This window comes from Cuculus canorus, chromosome 1 (assembly GCF_017976375.1).
Source record: "Cuculus canorus isolate bCucCan1 chromosome 1, bCucCan1.pri, whole genome shotgun sequence".
NCBI lineage: Eukaryota > Metazoa > Chordata > Aves > Cuculiformes > Cuculidae > Cuculus > Cuculus canorus.
Window position 1 is genome coordinate 68,560,962 of NC_071401.1, and position 13,729 is coordinate 68,574,690.

At 39.5% G+C, this 13,729-nt stretch overlaps 1 protein-coding gene across 12 annotated transcripts in view; it reads left to right on the plus strand.

Moving 5' to 3' along the window:
* The window catches only part of INPP4A (inositol polyphosphate-4-phosphatase type I A), a 131,397-nt gene that overhangs the window by 51,636 nt on the left and 66,032 nt on the right, over nt 1–13,729 (plus strand). For 8 of the 12 annotated variants that reach the window (XM_054056807.1, XM_054056803.1, XM_009557933.2 and 5 more), the window contains exon 2: nt 597–656. The exons of 1 other annotated variant lie outside the window; for it this stretch is intronic. The gene's annotated coding sequence lies outside the window, so the exon portion shown is untranslated. Of the gene's footprint in view, nt 1–132; nt 152–596; nt 657–8,793; nt 8,848–9,305; nt 9,373–13,729 lie in introns of those variants that run through there. 3 more of the 12 variants (XM_054056822.1, XM_054056813.1, XM_054056828.1) reach the window with 3 other exon arrangements.

Genomic DNA, 13,729 nt, shown 5'->3' on the forward strand with positions numbered 1-13,729 from the left:
TGGGTTCATTTGTTAACATTTCTATTTCACGGAACATCCTCTTGGGGAAGGAGTTGCAGTAGCATGTGGTGACCCAGACACTGGCTACAGCTGGAATGAGCAGACACAAAGTAGCTGAGCTGAGAAGCTGTGTTGGGAGACTTCAGTTATTGTGAGTGATGTGAAGTAGCTACTTTACTGAGCTTCTTATACTGTAACTGTGTTGAGTGTTTTGCAGTCTTAGTAGAGAAGTAATTTTAGTTAAATGCATTGTATTTGCTTTAATATAGTAGAAGGCAGATGTACATCACAACCCCTACGTGTTAAATGTTAGTCACAGTACCTGATAACGAAATTTCTCTTTCAGCTTTATCCTTATGTACTCTTTCTTCATAACTGATCCACAGTTCAGGTTCTGTTTCAAATGGTAAAGGAGGTTAAAAGGAGTTTGTTATAAAACGTTAATGCTCTGCATTTTTTCCCAAGCTTTTAGTGATTTTTTTTTTCAGTTGTTCCTATATTTATTGCTTTCCCCCAGATTTTTTTTTCCTAGACTACCAGCCTGTTTATTTGGATCCATTCAGCCAGAAACAGTTTGTTCTTTTTGTGTCTTTCAGGCTTTCTTAAAAAAGAACTATATACGCATGCTGGATTTCATCTGTGAAAGGTGGAATAAGGTAATATAATTTTAATAATCAGTACTATTATGTGTGATATCTGTGGACACTGAGTGCAAAGGTTCAAACATGAACTAAATTAGAAATAAACAGAGCAAAAGGAACTTCAGCCTCAGAAATAGGGAAGTGCTGACAGGACCCTACATTCTGGTATCAGTAGCGAGTTTATGCTGTGTTTTGTACTGTGATTAATTCATGATATTTCTGTCATCCTTGGGTGCATTGTCCACAGAAGCTCAGGTAGGTCACTAGCTAGTGGCAGTGTGATTTCCTGATCTTTGGGCAAGTGAAGTGTTGCTGGAGATTTGTGAAATTTTAAAGTACATCCTATGCTGAAAGGTCAAGATTTGTCACCTGTTTCCATCATAAGAACAAAGAGGTGGTTCTTTGATTTTTTTCCTTGAATATCCTGGGTCAATAGAGGTGGAAGAAGGCAGATCTGCCTTTATTGTCATTGAATATTGTTGTAGGATAAAGCAATATCCCTCAGGATGGAAACTAAATCCTTTTGGGCACATTTGTCAAGTATTTTCCTCTCCACAGCAAAAAGCTACTGTATGTCCTGTGATGTGGCAGAGAGTGGAGGCTGATGGTCATGTTACTAGGTCCTGAGAGGTGAATGTGTGTCCTGATGAGCTTCTTGTTAGTGGAAGACTCTTGTGAGAAGACTCTTGCCAACTTGTTTCCAAGCAAATTTCAGTGATAGGACCCCTCCTCTTGCTTCCTGTGGTCTAGACCAGCTGTTGGTGGGTGTGTTGAGCTGGACTGCACCCAGCTTTCTGGCATCTCAGAGAATAAGAGAAGTTGTGGCACACGTGTTGGTGATGTGTGGCATATGGCCTTAACTGCGAGGCAGTATGAAGCAGATACCAATCAAACACATCTCCTGGTAGAGGCAGCAGGTTTTGCTGGTCTAGGAATAGGAGGCAGTGAGAGTTGAAACATGATGCTCTTGGTCAAAAGCAATGCTCACAGACGTGTGGATAATCATGTGCAGGAACTGAGGGGGAACTGTGAGTCCCCTCATCTCTGGCGTAGTGCTCTCAGTGCCTTTTCACAGTGTTCTAAAAAGAATGAATGTTGGAGTACAGTCAGTGGTGAACTTCTTAAGACATGTTTTTCCCCAAGTCCATGTAAGGGAGAACAAGCTCATTTGTAGGATCAGTGGAGAGTCAGCAAGCAAACGCAGCTTCTCATGCAGCATTGCTTTTGTGGTATCAGATGTGTGTCTTAATGCAGACTGAGGATCAATTACTGAAAAGTCTAGAGGAGTGTGCTACAATGATTGTGTCTACATATGAAATTAAAGCAAGCAGTCGATACCATGGACTAGGTTATTTAAGTGGGGCAGCATGGAATGCAGTGCAAAAGGGGATGCTCCAGGGATTTATGTGTAATTTTTTCCTTTCACCATCTTGAACTGTTCAATGAAAAATAACTTGGGGAACAGGCATGGACTTGCAGATCTTTCTTGATCCCAAGAGGCAGGGATTAAATTGCTAGCAGCAAATTAGCTTTGCCAGACTGTGTAGCTAGCTTTACTGTGACTTAAAAGGAAATATAGTAGCACTAGTCATTCATATAATCTTTTTTTCTTCTATTAATCATTGTCTGCGTTGGAAAAGATGTGCCAGGGATGGGGGTTCTGCATCTCCATGCAGTTCAATGCTGCTTCTTACTGAAGAAATTAAAAAACAATTTGCATTATTCCTCATTGCTGTGTTTTCTCCCCTGTGGAGTCTGTCTCTACAATTTAAAAGATATCTATAACAATAGAGGAAAAAAACCAGCATTTGGGGCTCCCCTACAGGGACGATATATCCTAATTAAGTGTTCCTCAACTATGGCCCTGGCTGTGCAATCAACTCCATGTGGACAGATCCTACTACTCATTTGAAGCTTTGCATTAGGTTAGGTCTGGAGAGAAAATAGAAAAGAAAGAAAAGAGGTTGCCACCCACTTCTTTTTGCCTTCTTGCTTGGCATTTTGGTGCTTATTTTCTTTCAACTCATTTGGACTTAGTAGCTTCTTCATTAAGAGTCAAACCCCGTGTTGCATATGTAAAGCTCCACATAGATTTTTGAGTGAGGCTCCTTAGTGTGTGTATAAAACAGAGCTGATCTCCAGTGACACCCTTTTTAAGTAGCAATCCCTGCTTTCTCTGCAATCAATTCTCCGGGTGACATCTCCAGATAACAGGCTCAGCTAAGGCATATATGGGTGTAGGTGGTGCATAGGCAAACCATGTGAGTGACTGACTAAGATGATGTAATTGTTACTAGCATGGCAAGCTGCTTTATAATTGTTGTTGTTAGCTTTTACTGCAAGTCTAGCATCTGCTTTTACAGTTTGTTTTTTAACAAAAAACAGCATTCACTAGTTTGTTCCTTGCCATCTTGCTTTTCCCTTTTTATGATTTTGTTAAGTATTTTAGAATGCAGAGCAGGCCGTATGTGAATGCACGGCTGTGTTAAATGTGCAATGATCCTTTTTCTAAGACCATCATGTTCATCATCCACTTGTTAGTGCTAGACCGATCGCGTGCACTGTGCTGGATTGGTATGTATGATTGCCATAACTACGTGTGGAGTTACTGCATAATGTGATGCACTTGGCCTTTCAATAATGTTCCAAATTACATTAGGTGTTTTTCTGACTATGTTGATTCTAATCTGCAGAGTTAACCGTGACGTTAGCAGTGAAGACAGAGAGGAAGGATTGAGTTCAAATAGAATCTTAAATGAAGGCATAATCACATTGAGTAGAGCCTTGAATGCAGGGAGAGGGACAGAAAGAAGGGTAAGAGGGCATGACATGATGATACATAGCTAATGACAATGGATGTAGAGGGCACAGAGTAAGGGAGAGCGCGACAGAAGAATTTTAGATGTTTTAAGTGGAGACTACAGTGGCCTGTGAGTTATTATTTTGTTTCTTTACTGTGATAACTTGTGTCTCTGTACAAGCATTTATCCTGCATTATATTCTGCGCAATCACAAAAAGAAATTAAGGGTTTTCTGGAATTAAACGCTACTTTTACACCAAGGCATTTGAAGTGTTTGGAACATTATCCTTTCCAAGCTTACATTCAATTCAATAACATATTCATTTTACTCCTGTGTTTGCATTTTAATTATAAGGCTATTACAGTGTTTAAATTACAAAATGTCTAGTACTTAATTGTTAATAATCTCCGCATTATCCTTGGGAGATACATAAGATGAACTACCACAAAGTTGTTAGGAAGATTTCAGTAGTAATTGTTGTACTAAAATGTACTGAGAGGATTAACACTTAATCCGAACTCTGAACCAACCCTGAAAACCAGCTGCCTACCTTACTGCTTTCATTCTTAGAAACTTTGCATACTGATAATTTCCTACTTGCAGTGGTATTTTCTATACAGCTAGGAAAATAAGAGAGGGAGTGACCATGTGGGTCCTCAAATCCAGACCTCCATGCATCAAAAGGTCTGGACTGTGCAGTGTATCACTCTGTAGAACTGTATGTGCTGGACTGTATTGCTCTCTTCAACTACCTGAAAGGAGGTTGTAGCGAGGTGGGTGCTGGTCTCTTCTCCCAAGTAACAAGTGATAGAACAGAGGAAATGTCTGCAAGTTGCACAAGGGGCGGTTTAGATTGGATATTAGAAAAAATTTCTTTACTGAGAGAGTGGTTAAACATTGGAACAGGCTGCCCAGGAAAGTAGTGGAGTCATCATCCCTGGAGGTGTTAGAAAAGTGTGTAGATGTGACAGTTTGTGACATGGTTTAGGAGACACAGTGGTGTGGGGCTGACAGTTGGACTTGATGATCTTAAAGGCCTTTTCCAATCCTAATGATCTATGATTCTCTTACATTAAAGTTTACTTTAAGGGTAAGGTCTGCTGCTCTTCTCCCAGCACTAGTAATCGCCATCGCCAGTCAGACCAGGAGGACAAAGAAATAAGCTTATGCCAAAAAAAGACTGACTTGATGTCAGCATTTGGTGAGTGGGTAGAACAGCTGTAAAAAACATACCGTAACATGTTTACTGAAAGGCTTGGTGCTATTAAGAAAAAGGAACGTATATGATATGTTGACTATGAGACAGCATTTGTTACTAGGCTTGTTTTTGTATAGTTAAGCTTCTAAAAGTTTGCTGTTTGGAAGATACAAGTACCAGGAGACAGGAGAAGAGATCCTATGTCAAAACACAGACGTTCAAATTATTATGTGAGGTAGGAAGTTGCACCAGAGGCGGTTTAGGTTGGCTATTAGAAAAAATTTCTTTACTGAGAGAGTGGTTAAGCATTGGAACAGGCTGCCCAGGGAAGTGGTGGAGTCATCGTCCCTGGAAGTGTTTAAAGAACGTGTAGACATGGCACTTAGTGCCATAGTTTAACAGGCACTGTGGTGTTGGGCTGATGGTTGGACTGGATGATCGTAAAGGTCCTTTCCAACCTTAATGATTCTGTGATTCTATGACACTTGCCAACTTCCTGTTTGGCTTCTAAGGCTAGGTGGAATACAAAAGCTTGAAGCATTGTAATGAAAGACAAAAAACTAGAGTGGTAGTTTCTCTTGGATTGGTGCATTGCTAGCATGCTGGTCTCTGCAGAATAAATAGCAGAAGAGACTCCTGGTTAGTTTTAGCTTTAACGCATGATTTTTCATACCTTTTGGGAGGGCAGGGCAGATGGGCTTTAAATACCTGAGGTAAAATTTTCAAATACGTAGCTTTAATCTGAACTCAGTCATCTCAATTAAAGTCCTTTGTAGACACGGAGCAACTGCAGCTCTTGGTGAAGTCAGGAGCAGTTGTCAGTGATCCGATATCTCCCAGGAAATCAGGTCAGTTTGAAAATTTACATCAGGAGAAATCTTGACTTTTCTGTTCATTTCAGTAGGACTGAAACTTGTAGGATATGCTTGTGCTCACGTGCTGTCCCTCTGCTGAGTTGCCTTGCTGAACCAGAGTTTATTGAGGTGCCCCATAAGTGCTAATTTAGGCAGAGCCCAAGCAGAAGTTTATAGCCGTGATATTCAGAAGGAGTCTTAACTGACTGCTTGTTTTGAACATTATGTGATGTACAGACAGCTACAAATCTAAAGCACGAGGATGCGCAACTCACACTTAGACTGTTTGAAGAATGAATTAATAAGGGGGTGTCTTTAAAATTCAGGCCCCACTTGTCTGAAGGAGGCAACATAGACAAATCAGCTTTTAGCAAGATGATTGCTTTCAGCTCAAGGCATAGAAATGGCAATTTGAGTGAAATAAAGAGAGCTGGAAATTGCAGACTAAGGGAATATTTTGTGTGCTTTTAAGGGATTTTTTTTTTGCATATTTTTTTGCATGTGTAAGACAAGTGGATAGAGACACGGAAGTTCTAAAACAAGAGAAGGAAAAAAAGGAAAAAAGTTCTTGCATCTGATCAAACAGTTTTCTTGAGCTGGAGAACGTATTTATCCTTCTAAAAATCCTTTAAATTTTATCAAGAAAATCATGCCTTAGCACAAAAACTTTTCCAGATGTTGCATGCTTGAGCGACTCAACTAATCGGAAAGTCTACATGAACATATTCAGCATTTGTGAATATTAGAAATTGTACTGAATGGTAGGAACTCAAGGTACTGTGCAGCTTTTCAAGAGGCTTGTGTAACACAGAGCCCAAAAGCATCTCAGATTTTCACTGAGGTTATCAAGTTTAACAATTGGCTTAGATATTTCTTCCTATGTATCTTTTGATTTTGGGGTCTCAGGAGCTTTCAGGAAGTCTTAGATGTTTTACTGATCATTTCACATACCTTCTTGTAACTGCAGCAGAAACATCCAGTTTTTTTATCTCTCATATTTTAAAAGCAATCAGACTTTCTGGCTGTCAGAGTGACTTTTTAAGGCGCTGTATAAGTAATTCCCAAACTAGGAATTTCCTAAAGTTACATGTTTTTTTAGTGTGTAATTAATATATAGATCTGCTATGGAGATTTTTTTAAGGATTTTTATTACTTGATGGTATGGAATGTTACATATATATATAAGGAAATGGAAAATATTATCTAGGCAACTACAGGCTTTTTAATTTGACCTTTATAGCCTTAGAATTTTTTTTAAGGAATTAATAATTAAAGGCATGGGAGCTGAGTGGAAGGAGGAATGAAACACGATCTGTTTGCTAAGATAGGTCATGTCAGACTGACCTAGTATTTTTTTTTGTAAGAAAGTAGGTTTTCTAGAAAAAGAAAAAAATGTGCTAGATCTGGTCTCTCTGGATTCAACTGAACCGCTTAACGTGGTCCTGCATCAGAATCACTGTTCAAGGTAGAGGAACATTAGTGTAAGAACAATTAGGTAATACTAAAGGGCTGAGGTTCAACACAGCAAATCCTGTGTTCGGTTTTGGGCCCCTTACTACAAGAAAGACATTTTGATGCTGGAGCACACCCAGAGAAGAACAATGAAGTTGGCCAACAATCAGTCTGGAGCACAAGTGCTGTGAGGAGCAGCTGAGGGAACTAGAGTCTTTTAGTCTGGAGAAAAGGAGGCTGAGGGGAGGCCTTATCACTCTACAACTGCCTGAAAGGAGATTGTAGTGAGGTGGGTATTGGTCTCTTCTCCCAAGTAATAAGTGATAGGGTGAGAGGAAATGGCCTCAAGTTGTGCCTATGATATCCAGGTTTAGACTCACTGAAAAGGTTGCCAAGCATTGGACCAGGCTGCCCACGGATGCGGTTGAGTCACCATCCATGGAGGTATTTAAAACATGGGTAGATGTGGTGCTTAGGAACATGGTTTAGTGGTGGACTTGGTAATGATAGGTTAAGAGTTGAACTTGATGATCGTAAAGGTCTTTTCCAACCTAAACAATTCTATAAGAGTGTCAGGCCACATACTGGAAGGAATTCACTTACTGTGTTTAGCCTTGGTGTCAAAATTAGCAGCCTGAACTCTTATATAATCAGTGGAAAGAGGCATATTTTTAATTAGGCACCAGACTCCTTCCTTTCTCTCTTGCCTGTTAACAGAGCTTAGGCACCTGACCCTAGCATCTGTGCTACGGCCTCAGCTTAGGAAGTAATGCAACAACTTTTCCTGTGTACAGGGAGTTCAGCAGTGAAAGACTTTGAAAGAGAAAGGCCTGTATGAGGGTAAGTGGGTTCAAGTTTGTCTCTAGACTGTCTATTTGAGACTGTCATGAAAATGATGGATGGGATCCAAGGAAGTATCAGGGGCAGTATTGCAAACTGAGGGAGGGCACCTCAGCTAGTTGCATCTGGGCTGGGACCGGATCTGGAATAAGCATACAATATCCAAGAAAGTTCGTCTCAGTACCTAACAGATGCAGAGAAAAGCTGCAGGGATGATCAAAGGATTATGTTACAAGGGGAATCTGAAACAGCTGTGTTGGATATATCAGGAAGACTAGCAAAATGGGAAATATAATTGCTGTAGCTGTGATGTGCTTGGAATGTGGCTGATATCAGCTAGGTGATAGCTAGCGAGCAGAATGTCTTTAGTCCATCAGAGGACTAATGAAGGTCTATGTGTAACAGTATGGTATTGTTGGAAGACTTACAATACAGAAACAGAAGCGTCCAGACGTGATGTAGAGGTGACATGATTGGAGTTTGTGTGTGTACCTAGCATATGGATAAAATATTTAAACAACAGAGAGAAATGCATAGTGATAATTCCATCATATATGGCAGTAGTCAGTAGAAGAATGTGTGATGTACATTTAAGGAAGAGCTTAAAGATTTACGAAGGGCAATGATTGCATGGATTTTTTTGGACTCTAGGCTGTTTGGCAGCTTGTGTGTTTTGATCGCTCCTATACAGTGTGATACTTGCTGCCTACTGTATTGCCCTGCAGTTTCCCTGCACATGGAAAGCCATGTGGAAAATCGAGCGTTAAGTGAAGTTGTGGGGCTGGACAAAGGCATGTTACGTTTGCTGGGCAGAAAACTCATAACCAGTGAGAGAATTGCTCTGAAGTGAAAATTGTGGTTGAAGATTCCCAGTGTGCCTGTAGAGACAAATGACGGGTGCAGTACTTGCAGTCAGTGACAGCCCTCGCCCCAGATACCTCCTGAGTTTGACAAATGCATGCATTTGTAGCTGTATGTTGTTGGTGAAGAATTGTCTTTTGCCTAGGTGCGGGTTTATCCCAATGCCAGATCAAAAAGGAGCTGAATTCCTTGAGCAAGGGTGAGTAATGTGCTTTCTGCTCTGCTGCAAATCCTATGTTGCTCTAAGTGGCTTTATCAGCTATTAAGACATTGATCAGGTCGTTCTTCAGCAGAATGATCAGTAAAGTACCAGGAGGAAAACATCACAGCAAGAAGCCTTTTTAATGTACTTCTGGCAACACTACGCGTAGTTCTCTAGTTGTTTATTAATAAGTGCTTAGTCTGTGTTTCTGAGGTTCTTAAGTGCCTAGAAGAATATCAGGAGAAAATAGTATGGCTTCTCTTTTTTTTTTTTTTTTCTGCTTCCTAATTAATCATCACATAGCAGTACTAAGTCGTTATTGTTCTGTGGTAAAAACAATTATGTGATGATCTCACAGTCCTTACTTGGCAAATTGCCACAGTAAAGACAAAACACTGTTTAAGGACTGAATTGTCAGTAGTTCGGAAGGGGAGTGTTGTGTTGGAAACACAGTGCTTTGAATGACATTCGGAGAGAATGGGTAGCAAGAAGGGAGGACGGAGAAGATAAGAGTGAAAATGTGTGAGTGCTTTTTCAGGTTTATTGTTTATTAGGGTGATGGTAGCTCCCTTATATTTAGTATCTGTCCTGTTTTAGGTTTGGCCTTTGGCCTTTTTTGTATATTCTAGGTTTTATTTAGCTCCAAGTCATGGGTTTTCTTGCTACTAATCTGGGGGTTTAATTTGAAAATTTGTCTCAGTCTCTTCCTGAGAGACAACACTTGGAGCATCTCAGCTCTGAGTGGCTGTCACTTACAAGAATGTCCAGAAAAACTGGAAGAACGTCCCTTTAAGTGGTTTCTGAAGGAGAAAAGATGATGAAGTCCAAGGGACTTCTGCCTCTTTCAGGAAAAAGGCATCTTGCACTCCTGTTGAGGAAGAAAAAGAAGTAGAGGAATTACTAGCAAACCTTCCTTTCCCATCACAATCCTTTTGGGTGGGGGATGGATGAAATAAGCACAAATGAAGAGACAAGTGAATATTGTCAGGTTTGGAATACTTCCCTGCTCTGCCCAGGAACTGTTGCAACTGTTTGCAACTGTGCACATTTAATCCTGTTTTATAATCTCTTAAGATAGCTGTTTAAAAGTCAGAAAGAATTACCTTTTGAAGGTTCCTTTCCTCTCTGCTCGGTTCTAACTAGTCTATTTTGCGTAACTTCAGTACAGTTCAGTGAAGTGAATCTCATCCAAAGAGTACACACTTTGCTTAACGTTATCATAGTGTGGTGTTTAGTCAAAGTAAACATTGTCCTCGTGGTTTGTTCACACAGATTCTTAAACAGTAATAATTTTGATACAGAAATATTTTTGTATGATGGAATAGCATCTGTGTGAACTCTATCTCTACTGAACTGTATGCAATACAAAAAGAAAAGGTTATTCCAGCTTATTTGGATCTTTCTCTCATGATACTTTTAATAGTATGATTTCTGCTTGGATAGATTATATGTTGTAAGAGCTAAAAATATAACATGCCAAGGTATTTGGGGGGTTTGTAGGCAAGAAAGATAGGGAGACTGATAGTTTCTTCTTCAAATGTTTATGCTAATTTTGCTTTGAAACACATATCCATTTGGGAATATGTTCTGTAATTTCCATATTAAAAAAAAAATATTCTTTAGTTTCCATATTAAAAAAAAAAAAATGCAGCTTCTGCTAAACTTTAACCACAGAAATGCCGGTAACATGGAGTCAGAGGAGCACCACAGTGATGATCAGAGGGCTGGGGCACCTCCCCTATGAGGACAGGCTGAGAGAGTTGGGGTTGTTCAGCCTGGAGAAGAGAAGGCTCTGAGGAGACCTTATAGCAACCTTCCTATAGAGGGCCTACAGGAAAGCTGGGGAGGGAATTTTTACAATGGCATTTACTGATAGGACGAGGGGTGGTGGGTTTAATCTGAAAGAGGGAAGATTTAGATTAGATATGAGGAAGAAATGTTTTGCTGTGAGGGTGGCAAAACACTGGAACAGTTGCCCAGAGAAGTCATAGATGCCCCATTCTTGGAGGTACTCAAGGCAAGGTTGGCTGAGGCTTTGAGCAACCTGATGTAGTGGGAGGTGTCCCTGCCTGTGGCAGGGGTGTTGGATCTAGATGATCTTTAAGGTCCTTTCTGACCCAAACCATTCTGTAATTCTGTGAGATAGTCTAAAAGATGTATTGTGGTTCAGGCCCATGTGAGCGCTTGGAACACTCTCCTTGAAAGCATATAAAAATATGCTGCCTGGAATTGTACTTAATTGTTACGTTTTTGTCTATGTTAACATGAGAAAACAAAGAAAAAGAATGAAAACGTTCTGCTCAGCTGTTAAGACTGAGCTATTTTTAGTAGGACTTTCGAACATCTATCTTGTGTTTCTGAAAGGAGGCATTTTCACCACTGTTGTGCACATTCTCGTTAGTGACTTTTCTTTATGCAAATCTGCTGTGAATTGTGATAAGCTGATTTCTGGAGCTGCCCCAGGCAGCTGCCAAATATTCTCAAGCATTCAAAGTGGAGGTGTACAGAAAAATGGGGAAACTCCAGCTATTTGAACCTACAGGGTTGGTGTAGTCTCCTGGAAACGTCTTGGATTGTGGGGTTTCCACCACTTTGATTGGGAGCTTCATTCCATAAACTTGGAGACCTCCACCTTGAGATGTTGGGGGGGGATTTTTTGTAGTTCATCTGGCACTCTCATCTTTGTTAATCCCATCCCATAAGGGAGCCAGGCTCCATTTAATAAACATACCTGTTAATGCAGACAGGTACCTTAGTCTTCAATTAAGTCTTAGCACTAGGTGAACAAGACCTAACTTTAGAAGCTAAGTCTGTTTGAACCAAGGCACCAACTGTGATTTTTATGATTGATGGGAGGGAAAACAGCCACCCTGAGCTACTTTTTGTTGATTTTCTGTTTTATAGGTCATCATCAGGCTTTAAGATGTGGGGTACAGATCTTGTCTTCAGTATAGAGAGAGGGGAAACCTTTTATGTAGCTCAAATGCCATAGAAACTAGAGGAAAACACTCCTTAAATATTTTCAGCACTTTTATTTCTTATGTAATCATGGTTCCCTGTATTCTTTTTCTTTTAATGCACAAGCCCAGGTTAATACAGGAACTCTTTGATTTCACTATAATAAAACTGAATAACTTTCAGGAAAGGAAAAAAAATTAATACCTTCCTTACAGAAATAAAATAACAGTATTAGGGAAGAAGAGTGGTAAAAAACAAGTTGAAAGTGTGTCAAATTAGTGATTGGGATATCATGATAATTATCTGTTGGTAATGGGAATAGAGGAAAGACGATAAATAATCAGACTCTATTCTTTTTGGCTTAATGTCATATTCTGCAGCAAAATCCAACATTTAATGTAATCCTCCTTCTATTCACTGTTACTGGGAGACAGGTTTCTTGCTTTCTAATTATGTGTATATGTACATAAAAATAGTTTTAGCAATTCAAGTTCAAGGGTGACTTATTTAACAGTATACTTAAATGGCTGTTGAAGAGCAGTTCTGGAAAAATGTCTTTTATTAGCATTTCATACATATATAGCACTTAGCATTTCTGAATTACAAAGTTTAATATTTCCTGGTTTATTTCCCTGATACTTTGCTGTGAATTAGCCTTGAAATCCATATACAGGAAGAAGGCCTTTTCTGTTCATAAGTATGACAAATCAGCTTTGTTTTGTATGGTGCCTGTTGGTGCATTTTATCCTCAAACAATGGGTTATATGTGTTAAACCATTTTCTTTATGGGTTAAGTAATAGTTATAAAGTCTGCCACACAGTCTTTTATTTCTTTGAGAAAGAAAGTTGGAAAAGCAATGCTTTCAGATAAAAATTTGTTGTGAATGGTGGAAAAATGGAAAGAAGAGGTTCTTGAGTTCTGATTTTTCAAAAAGGCAAAGCTAGGAGCAAAATTGACCTGAGGAGTAGTAATTATGAATCCCCATGGACAAAACAGGTGCCCAGAGCATTGGAAATGAGTGGTCTCAAGTTGACTATATTTTATCATATATGGTTGTTGATATTTATTCAACTACATGGAGGAATGCAGTTGATGGTATTGTCTGTTTGCAGTTGAAAGCTTGCATGTCTTGCTGCCCTAAGATTCAAGAAAGGAAAATCTGAACATCTCTGCTGAAAAGGTTGTGGTTGTAATGGTGCCTGAAAAACAGACACAGCAATTACCACATGGCCATGACTTTCCCAGAACTGAGAAGAAATTCATGGTATATTTTAGACCATTGACTCCTGTAGTCTGATTTGTAATCTTGGCAGAGTAACAGGTCCTTTTATATTATGACAGATCACATTAGGAAAAAACATTTGGGTGTTTACAAACTGTTCTCACTTATGCAGGAGTGACCTGGAGATGTCACTAGGGAGGAAAATAGAATATGTTTTAACACCAGTTATTTGAATGCCACCATTGTCCACTCCTAGGCAATGTAATTTTATGCACAAAAGGTGGATATAATTATTTTTGTAACGTTTGCTTTTACGACAGTTTAACTGCAGGCAGAGCTGTCCATTGTGTAGTGTCCATATTTTACATATGGAAATGTTAATAAACGTCAACTTTTGCATCTTCTACCTGACTATACAGTCAAACTTCCATAAACTCTCTCCTCTGGATCTCTGAAAACATTCATCCATTTGTTAAGATTGGAATTTACATTAATGATCATTGAAATTAGCTAAACTACTTCTGAGGCTTAAGTCATATATAAACTTGTGGTACAGCAGAAATGTAGAGAGCAGTATTTTTGTGGCTTTTGCAGTCTTTATTGTCAACCAAGGCTGTATACCTGAGGTTGTCTAGCAATCCAATAATTTCATAGCCAAAACAAGGATGCAATTCTGAGACTTGTTGCTTGTGAAGTTC